The 10,719-nt window shown below is 33.3% G+C and overlaps 1 long non-coding RNA gene across 1 annotated transcript in view; it reads right to left on the bottom strand.

Annotated features, from left to right (window-relative positions):
• Positions 1–697: 697 nt before the first annotated feature.
• LOC145048319 (uncharacterized) overlaps positions 698–10,719 on the bottom strand; it is a 52,816-nt gene continuing 42,794 nt past the window's right edge. The window contains exons 4-5 of the long non-coding RNA XR_013682797.1: positions 1,741–1,828; positions 698–1,311 (exon numbers count right to left, since the gene is read on the bottom strand). This is a non-coding gene — a long non-coding RNA (uncharacterized LOC145048319). The remainder of the gene's footprint in view (positions 1,312–1,740; positions 1,829–10,719) is intronic.

Raw genomic sequence — 10,719 nt, 5'->3', positions numbered from 1 at the left:
AACAAAATTCAAGTGCGAAAAAGTGCAAAACTAAAAAAAAAAAAAAAACTCGTAGATGAAGTAGTAAAGGAAGTTGAAACTCAGCATCAACTTGAACCTGAAACATTTGAAACAAAGATTATGAATGTTGTTGGTGATGTGGCTAATGCTATGAGGGAAGGTAACAAAATCTTTGAAAGAGCATACCATCATAAGTTAGCAGGTGATGAAATTTATCAAGAATTGCAGCCAATGGGTTTGGAACCCCATGAAATACCAGGTGCTCTCATGTATTTGGCTCGTAACCAAGCAGATGTGAGGTCATCGTTTACTTGTCCAATGAACATACAGAAGGATCTACTAAAAACAATGATGGGAACAGGTAAACGATGAATTGGGAGAATATGTGTTTATTTATTGTTTCTATGTTTGACTTATTTTGGGCTTCACGATTTGAATTATAGTTTTTGGAATCGTAATCTGATTAAACTATATTGTTTTGGACATTTTTTAATGTTTGGTTTCTTTTCAATTAGACAAAAGCCATTAAAAGATAGCCACATATGTTTTCATTTTAATATTATTTATGTTTTGCTACCCATTGATAATTTAATTGAATAATATATGTTGGTTGTATTTGACTAAATATGTTTGTATGTGTTTAAACGAATGTGAAGACACAAAATATGAAGATGACATGCATATCAATATTTTTTCCCCAGTTTAAACTATATATGTAATATGATTGCTAAAAAAATAAGGGTAAAATTGTAGCGTTGTTGTTTAACTTTCCTTTCTTTTCTTTTCCTTCCAACTCGATAACACATTTAAATAAATAAATAAATAAATAACTTCATTTCATTCCATTCGAACTCGAGAACACGAAAAATTTAATCACTTCCTCCCTCTACCTTTCTTTTCTCTCCATATTTTCCTTCCCTTGCTTTTCTTTTTGTTAATGAGACTCAGGTGTAAGTCATCGAACCACCTCCAATATATTCAACTCTATCCACGGCTGCTCCATCTTTGTCTGCCTTTTCTCTTCTCCTCTTGCCACTAGTATACCACAATCACATATCATCATAAAAGGGCCCGTTGATGTCAAAACTTGCAACCTCATTATCCCAAAAATACAGTCTGAAAATTTCGTTCAATTTAATAATAAAAGCCATAGTTTATAAACCTCATATAAAAATCATAAGCAATGTATCTCAAAATATTATAACGACTGTCAAGTATATCAGAGTATAAACATCCCAGGCTGAACAAATGGTGTGTGCACTGCAATCTTCCCGAGCTCCTCTTTTGAAAACTGAGTACTTGAAACCAAAACTGAAATTGTAAGCACGAAGGTTAGTGAGATCCCCCAAACTACCACGTACCATATAATAACATATAACACATACTGAGCCTTGCCCACTGCATCGGACCGAAGTCCGGAAACTACATCGGACCGAAGTCCGGAACTGACTGGGACCTTATCCCCTGCATCGGACCGAAGTCCGGAACTAACTACATCAGACCGAAGTCCGAAAACTAACTGGGCATAACATAACATAGCATAAACATTTCAACTGGCATGAACACATAAACTGCATACTGCATCGGGTCGTAGCCCGAAACACATAACACAAACCCTGTCTGAGCCTCGAAGGCATCAAACATTCTAACTACTGCATCAGACCAAGGTTCGGAAACTACTACTAATTAAACGGGTCGGCATTGTGGCCTTAGACCCGTTCCTACCTGAAGAAAACTCACCTCACACTGTTGAAGTACCGCAGAATCAATCCCACACTGCTGAAGTCCCGCAGACTCGACCCCAGCTGCTAGATGACAGATTCCCGATCTGTCAACATCAAAATAACATCCAATTAATAATTGGGTTCCACTACATAACTATAATTACATACTTTAGATAATTACTACATTACCCTAAGCTTGGCTTACCCAAGCCCCAGGTCCAATCCATAGGCCCAAAGTTAACTAAGGATCAAAACCCAACATATGGCCCAATTTTCCAAATTAAGCCCAAACCTCTACATGGGCTTCACTTAAGGTCCAATTGTCCAGTCCAGTCCAACATGTCCCATTTTAAGGGCCCAATATCATACAACCCTCTAGGCCCAAATTTCCAAATTGGGCTCAATCCTTCATATAGGCCTTACCAAGCCCAACTAATTACTCTAGCCCATTTGATTATTCTTGGATGGCCCATTAGTAAACCAATTACCAATTACCCAATTGAAAAGCCCAACTCAAGGCCCATTTGACATTAGGGTTTCACATAAAATAATAATTAGGGTTAAGTGTTTCTCACTTAACCCATAAGGGCTTAACCCACTAAGAACTTAATCCATTAAGTTCATTATTGCTTAGATTAATTTCTGCCAATAATTATTATTTAATATTTCACTTATTAAATAATTCTCGTGTGTGTGTGTGTGTGTCATGATAATTTCTCAAATATTAGTATTTTCTCAATTAGCCAATTAAAGACTTGGTTCATTAAGTTAGGGATGTAAAAAAGTCCCGTGGGACCCCGTTTCCGTGGGGGCCCCATCCCGTTTGGGAGGAATTTTTAAAAAAAATCGGGGGCGGGGACGGGGGCGAGGGCAAGGTTAACCCCCGTTTTAATTTCGGGGGTGGGGGCGAGGATAGGTAATCCCGTCCCGAAACCCCCATGGGGACCCCGTTAATAAATTACACATGTATTTACATATATTAAATATATAAATATAATAAACTATAACATGATTTTAAGCTTTCAAAATTCATCAAAAAACATGTTTTTAAATTGTTAGTATAATATTTTTAAGATGCCATAACTTTTTATTTTTAACATGTAAAATTCAACTATACATAATTATTTGTTACCTAAAAAATAGCTTCTTTTAACGTAAATAAGAACCTCTTGTAGCCAAAAAAAGACAGCCCAAAATCAATCAGGGGCGGGGGTGGGAGTAATAACGGGGATTCGGGGGCGGGGGCGGGGACAGGGGAACAAGGAAATTTCGGGGGCGGGGTGGGGGATGCACTCCCCGTCCCGTTTGCCCCCGTTGACATCCCTACATTAAGTCCTTTATTCTACTGGATAAATTGTATGAAATAGTTTGGGCTTGATTGACAATCCAATCCTTATGGCCCAAAAGTAGGTCCAAATAAGTCCAAGACCCAAATACTCTAATTTTCATAATTAGAGTTTTCCACCCAAACATGGCCCAATAGGCCCAAAACCAATCTCTAAGCCCATTAGGGTTTGCTAGCAGGGCACCACCCACTACCACCTCGGGTAGTGGTGGTTGATGGTGGTGGTTACAATTATTTTTATTATTCATGCTAATTACAATTACAAAGTTTTTATCCAAAATAAACACACACACTAAACAGCATAAACACACACACAGCCACCTTGTGGTGGCCGGTGGTGGGAGATGGTGGCGGTGGCTTTCTTGATCTATCCGGCCAACAACCCAATCATACATCACTGAAATAACTCACATACGCCCTAACTGATTACAAAACAACCCTAGCCACCCACCTGGCAGCACATGGTGGTGGCGGTGGTCAGTCCTTACAGATCACAAAATCTCCGGCAGCAGCGAAACTGTGACGATGCAACAAGAATAAGGGAGGTGGTGGCCTAGCCGTCGTCGAAGGGCATCAGCAGCAACGCACTCAAGGCGGTGGTCACAGCTTCCGTTGGCGTCTGGGTTGCTCGTGACTAGATGATAGCTGGGCGACTCCGATGATGGCGGCTGATCTCCCACGTCCGACTTCATCCTCAACAACCACAGGAGGCGTGGCGGGTATCTTCGACTCCAACAGCTATGGTGGCGCCGGAGATGGCGAAAATCACGACATCAGCTCGCCGATCTCCAACCGATACGGATTTATTCGACTGGTCTCGGTAGTTCTTGTCGCTCACAGCGTCGCCGGAAGTAGATAGTGACTTGGTCGGATCGGAAAAGAACGAGGAGATGGAGATGGTGGCTACTTCACTCTTGGCGGCTGGAACCTTATGTTTAGGGTTTGACATGGTGAGGGTGGCGGGTTATATCCCCGACCATTTTAAATCTTTCGCCAAATTACAACTCTGGTCCCTCCAACTCTAATTTAATTCGAATTTGATCAATATTTTACCTTTTTAACCCATATCATCTAAAATATTTACAATTCAACTTTATATGTTACCATTTAGGCCCTAAGCCTCCAAAATCTCTTCAAATTAAGTCCCAATAGAATACCAAGTAGTCCCTTCCCTTATGATTATTTACAGAACCAATCTAAAACGTACACGTTTAGCGCCGACTTCTAATATTGTAACAATTAACTCCTCAAGACCAACTCTTATTATAAAATTATTGATTTTAGGGCTACTATCCATTCCTCAACTTTATCTATTTATTCATTTAATAAGCGGGGTGTTACACTCATTCGTTTTATTCTCCCCTTCAAAACCTCCTACAACTCTGCTCCATCGTTACCTGTGCACCTGCAATTGCAACATTGGATCACCATACCACCTATGATTTGTTCAACTCCGACCACCATTACAGATCTGTCGTTGCCATCTGCCTACCACCATCTATACACTAAACCCTAGCCGCCTCTCTATTTTTCGACGTGTGGGTACCATATCCGCAGAAGAAGGTCGACATGTGGGGGGCTATACCCATTTTTTTAGAGGGTGGTGGTATACGAAGGTGGTATTTGGGTGGTAATGGTAGTGGTTCGAGGTTCTATAGTCAGTGTTTTAACTGATCGCATGTAGCTTTTCTAGTGGAGGCAGTTGGAGGTGATGATGTTGTTGATTTCGTGGTCAGTGGTCGGATTTGGGCTACCCCTCCATCTCGACCAATGTCTACTCTAACAGACGTTCTTTTTTTCTTTTCTGTTCTAAGTAAACCTGACATAATGTTCATCATCTTCTACAACACACTTCAAGTCATGATGATGACAAAATTAGTTTAAAATCCAGCTATTTTTAATTGTTTTATACCTACCTTGAATCTAGAATTTCTATGGGTTTACAAAAATATTTAGAATTTTTTAGATTTATTTGATGTAATTTATGGGTTTATAGAAAGATTTAGGATTTTGGAGATTGTTTTGATAATGCATGTATCTAGGTTTTGTGAATAGAGAAAGGGAAATAAGGTAGTGGTCACCGGTGGCGGTCAAAAAGGTTTCTGGTGGTGGTTGTGCTTATTTCCGATGGTGATGTTGGTGGTTAACTCTTCAGATATACATATATTAGGTAGACCTACAATTTTAATTAAAATATTTTTTAATAATTAAAAACAATCAAAACTATTAAAAATAATGGAAAAGAAAATTTTAAAAAGGCATTATAGTCATTTCATGTCTCGTAATGGATTAAGTGTGCAAATTTAAACTAAAGAGAGACGAAATATGCAACTTTTAACTAAAGAAAGGACAATCCGGGTTAATTTTAAAAAATAAGGATTGAATGTGCATTTTGACATCTGCACAATGAACAATTTTTGTAATTTACTCTACAATCTTATTGTATTTTCTATTCTATTTTGTATGTCAGTTTTTATTAATAACATTTCAATTTAATCACTTTTTATAATTTGTCAAAAATTTGTTTGTTTTAATTTGTCTAAGATTTGTTCGTTTTAAGAGCTTTAAAATTTATTTTATTAAACAAAAATATAACCAAGTAAATAATTTGTATAAAATAATATATACATTGATTATTGATTATGATATTAATTAAACAAAGATTTTATAAAATAAATAATTTCATTTCCTAACACTTTAAAATAAATATATACACTTATTTATAAAAAAAAATATTACAGATATATTTAGAGAAATACAAAGCATACAAATATATATATATATATATATATATATATATATATATATATATATATATATATATATATATATATATATATATATATATATATGAATTTCAATTATATTCAAAGAGTTTATGAATATTAAATATAAAGTTTAATATTCAAAACTTTATATTTGATTATATCTTTAACTAGTAAATAACCCTAAGCCACGCCACTTTTGGGGTAATGCTGAAAGTGTAAATCGTCATAAATAGGGGAGAAAGTCGACATTCACTAAAATTAGATGCCAAAAATATATAATAAACCAAAAGAATGGATACTAGTGGAGAAAATCCAAAGTTATTGTGGCAATAGTGTGAAATTTGTCAAAGTTGAAAAAATGTGGTGGCAAAAGTCTAAAGGAGGTTTTTGTGTTTTTTATATCAAATATAGAGTTACTATGTTTATAGAGAGTGCATTAAGCTAAAGGGAATGATGATACATTTAGCACACTACCACGTCATTTTTTATGTTGCCACCTCATTTTTTTTGTTGCCATCTCGTTAGCATCTTTTCTTTAGCATTTCATAAAAAGTGATAACATTCCTAATACATTAAATTTGTTTTTGATTTTTTTAAACTTAAATAAATTATATTTTTATAAAGCACAAACAATTCAATATTAATCAAGAAACTAACTACATTTTATAGATAAATTTACCTTATTTAAACAAGGATTAACAGAAATAAAACTTAAATGGTTAATGACATGCTTAAAATTTTACAAATATATTGATTTTGTAAGGACACAATTTTCTACTCTATCAAGGTAAAGAAACATTTATGTTAAGAATAAATTGACACTTAATATACATCTACAAATAATTATTAAAAATAAATAATATTATAAAAAATTACCACTACTATCTAGTAGGGCTGAACATGGTACGGTACCAGTTGGTTTTTACTTAAATCGTGTACCGTACCAACTACAGTTGGTATAAATTTTTTGCTATCAGTACCGTATCAACTATACTTGGTACCAACTTGTTTGGCTACCAATAAGTTTGGTTGGTACAATTTGGTAATTATATATTACCAACTTTGTTCAAAATTTCAATTGTAATAGTTAAAGACTAGTAACGATACATGATACTTTTCTCGTCGAGTAGTAAATTAACTATTCTAGTTACTAAAAAATTTAATAAGGGACTTTTCAATTTCTTAATCTAATCTGATAATAACTATTGACTAAGTCTAATGTCTAATATTATAATTTTAAAAATCGTAAGCATTAAACACTTGACATTTAAAAATACGATTTCGTTTATATATATATATATATATATATGAATTGGTTGGTACGGTAATACCGTAGTATTTAAAATTTAATACTATTACCGTACCATGTTTACTGAATTGGTACGGTACTACCAACCAAACATGTTGGCTACCAAATATATTGGTAACCAACTTTCTTGGTTCGATTGGTAACATCTTGGTTGGTTCTCCGTGGTACATATTTGATAGCCCTACTATTTAGAAACAAAAACCACTCACAGCACACATAATTTACAAAACAACCATCCAACTTCCTCTTTTTGAAAGAGCTTTTCCGATCTCCATTTCCATTTCCTTTTTTTTAATAAATTACTTCTTACATCTTCCAATTTGCTATTATCATTTCTTAAGTTTGTGAAAGTAGACTATTCTACCAAACTACTCCTTCGATTGTGTGAAACAGGAAGCAAAAGCGAGACATTTAAGCTTTTTCTGGAAAATAATACTTGTTTGAGATGGAGACGACGCCATTGATGGGAGAAATGAAGGTTTTAGAGAGCGATGGTAGAGGAAGATTATTGTATCCACATGCCAACATCCAACAAATCTCTTTCTCTTTCTTCTCGCTATGGTGTTGACGAGCCATGGCTGACGACTTCCTTGGCGCAAGCCGGGGGCGGCCTACTATTTAATTTTGTTACGCGTTTGGTACATACTGTTTGTTTTTGTGATGCGTTTGATCCATGTCTTACCTAAAAATACTATTAATTAAATAGGAAAAAATGGTAGGGTATGTAATATAATGTGAGGGAGTGGGGTTGGGGGTATGTTTATTTAAATAAATTAAAAAATCAATGGTAAAGTAGTATTTTTAGGTAAGATGGAGACCAATCGCATAATAAAAACAAACAGTATGGAGCTTCTGAATAAAAAAAAATAAGTTAGAGACCAAATCCGCAAATTACCCTAAACCATAGGGACCATTTGTATACTTTATTCTAGAGTTTATTTACAAGAAAAGAACAAAAAAAATTCGTAAGAGTCATTAGGTATTTTTTTCAACAATGGTCTAATCACCACCGCTGCAAACCCTTCTTACAGATGGACACAACGATTACATGCTAACCTCTCCACTACCTCTCTCTCTCTCTATCTCTCTCTCTCTCTACAAACATCGATCTCTATAGCAACGATAAATTTTGATCTTACGGTAACAACAAATCGCCAGCTTAGTGACGTTGGCATAACTCTATCGCAATAGGTGAAAAATTATCGTCGGGATAGATGTCATCTCTCTCTCTCTCTCTCTCTCTCTCTCTCTCTCTCTCTCTCTCTCTCTCTCTCTCTCTCTCTCTCTCTCTCTCTCTCTCTCTCTCTCTCTCTCTCTCTCTCTCTCTCTCTCTCTCTCTCTCTCTCTCAATATTTGTGAAACCCAAGTAAGACATACCTACATGTTATTCCTATCTAGCTAATAAAATTCATTGTTTGACACCATCATTATGAATTTATGATTTTTCAATATATTATACACTTTAACATGAGTTTGTAAATTGAAAATAGTTTGTCTGGTATTGGACATTTATGTCCATCGTCTATTTTGCAATTCCCGTTTTATTATCTAATTAATGAAAATATATACTTTTTAGTGTTGATTAGCATGTTGTAAAAAAAGTAATATATATATATATATATATATATATATATATATATATATATATATATATATATATATATATATATATATATATTAAAAAATTAAAAAATTAAATGTTAAGAATAGTGAACTTGCTATTTTTTTGAAATTGATCTCTGTATTATTGTTGGACTTTAAAGTTAGGAATAGTAAATTTGAATGTTTTTTTGACAACTTTGTTTCTCATTGTTTAGTTATTTCGATATTTTTGGTCATTGCAATCAATATTTTTACACTTTTTACGAGCCTTTTAATATTCAAAGTTTGACCACAATTCTTTAACGGTTTGACAACTTTGATTCCTTTTCTAAAAAATTGTTAATTCATACCCCTTTAATTATTTAGCCATTTTGACACTTCTAATCATTGCAGTTAACTTTTACATTTTTTCATAAAAACATGAAAAAAACCGGTTTGAGGCAAAGCCCGGGTTTTACATCCTTGCACTTTCTACTTCTATCATATTTATAGATTCTGAAACAATATTGAAAGCTTTTAGCTCCGCGTAGCCGAGTAACCTTTCTAATTCAAATAATGGATATTTCCATATATGTGTATAAGCATATCTTTGTGATCATATATCTACGTGAACTTGTCCTCAATTATAATTCACTGTTAATATCCATTATTATATAAATCCTCCGAAATTCAATTGATCAAATACTTCCTAGATATTATAATATTTAATTAAGGCTAAACGATATTATAAAAAAAAAAAATTCACCAGAAGTATATTGATGTGGATTGGTTACCGCCGATAAACATCGGGTCGCAACATCTCTTTTACCGCCGGTATCATACCGGTGGTGGGTTTCTAACGGGGTGAAATGTTTGAAAATATGATTGTTGGAAGGAAATTAACGTTGCCTACAGATAGTTTTGAATTTTTTTAAACAAATTTACTATTATATATATATATATATATATATATATATATATATATATATATATATATATATATATATATATATATATATATATATATATATATATATATATATATATATATACACCATTCTTCCAACACATTACCAATTTACACACTTTTTACACATTCTTTAATCAAAATGTCTTTCGACAATCCAAACTCTTCCAATCAAAATTCTCCAAACCAATATGTTATCAACCCGTTCGCACTTTTTGGTTACGATCCGACATCACAACCACCGTACTGGCCACAAATGGATGGTGTTCATAGTCATTATTCACAATTTTAAATGTCACAACAATTCCAAGTTCAATCTTGAACGCAAACCCAACCATCCAAAATCCAATTCCAATTCACAATTCATGTAGTTTTTAATTTTTAGGATTTCTAAAATGTAATTTTTAATTTTATGTTATTTTAAATATTAGTATGGTTTTTATTAAAAATATTGAAATTAAAAAGGTTATAGATAAAACCATTATCACACCCAGTGATGAGTTTAAACAAAAAAAAAAAAAAAAAAATTGTGGTTCCATATTAAGTGAATGCGGAAAAAATAAAATAGTTAAAATTATTAGTTGTGGGTCGGGTCGTGTATATTGTTGTAAAACCCGGATAAATATAATGTTTTTTTATTATTTTTTAATTGATTTTTTTAAATTTCTTCTTTATTGTATTAATTCTTTTTTATTGGATTATTATATATTAACAAATATTATTTTCAGTATATAATATTTATCTATTAGTAAGTGTTACTTTATTGGATTATTAATTTCATTAATTTTTTTTTTATTGCATTAGTTCTTTTTATTGGATTGTTAAATTAAATTTATATTTTTATTTATAATAAATAATATTTATTTAATTGTTTTTATTTTAATTTAATTTCTTTCTTTATTGTTTTAAATAAAAATACCAAACACTTCGGGTCAGCTCCTCCATTCGTTGCATTTTACCACCTTGCGTCGTCGTATCATCTTGCTGGAGATCATCGATCATCGATTACAGTTGGCCATTCTTGA

Source organism: Lactuca saligna, chromosome 5, assembly GCF_052625555.1.
Source record: "Lactuca saligna cultivar CGN05327 chromosome 5, ASM5262555v1, whole genome shotgun sequence".
NCBI lineage: Eukaryota > Viridiplantae > Streptophyta > Magnoliopsida > Asterales > Asteraceae > Lactuca > Lactuca saligna.
The sequence above is the reverse complement of the archived record's forward strand: the minus strand, read 5'-3'. Positions and strand labels throughout refer to the sequence as shown.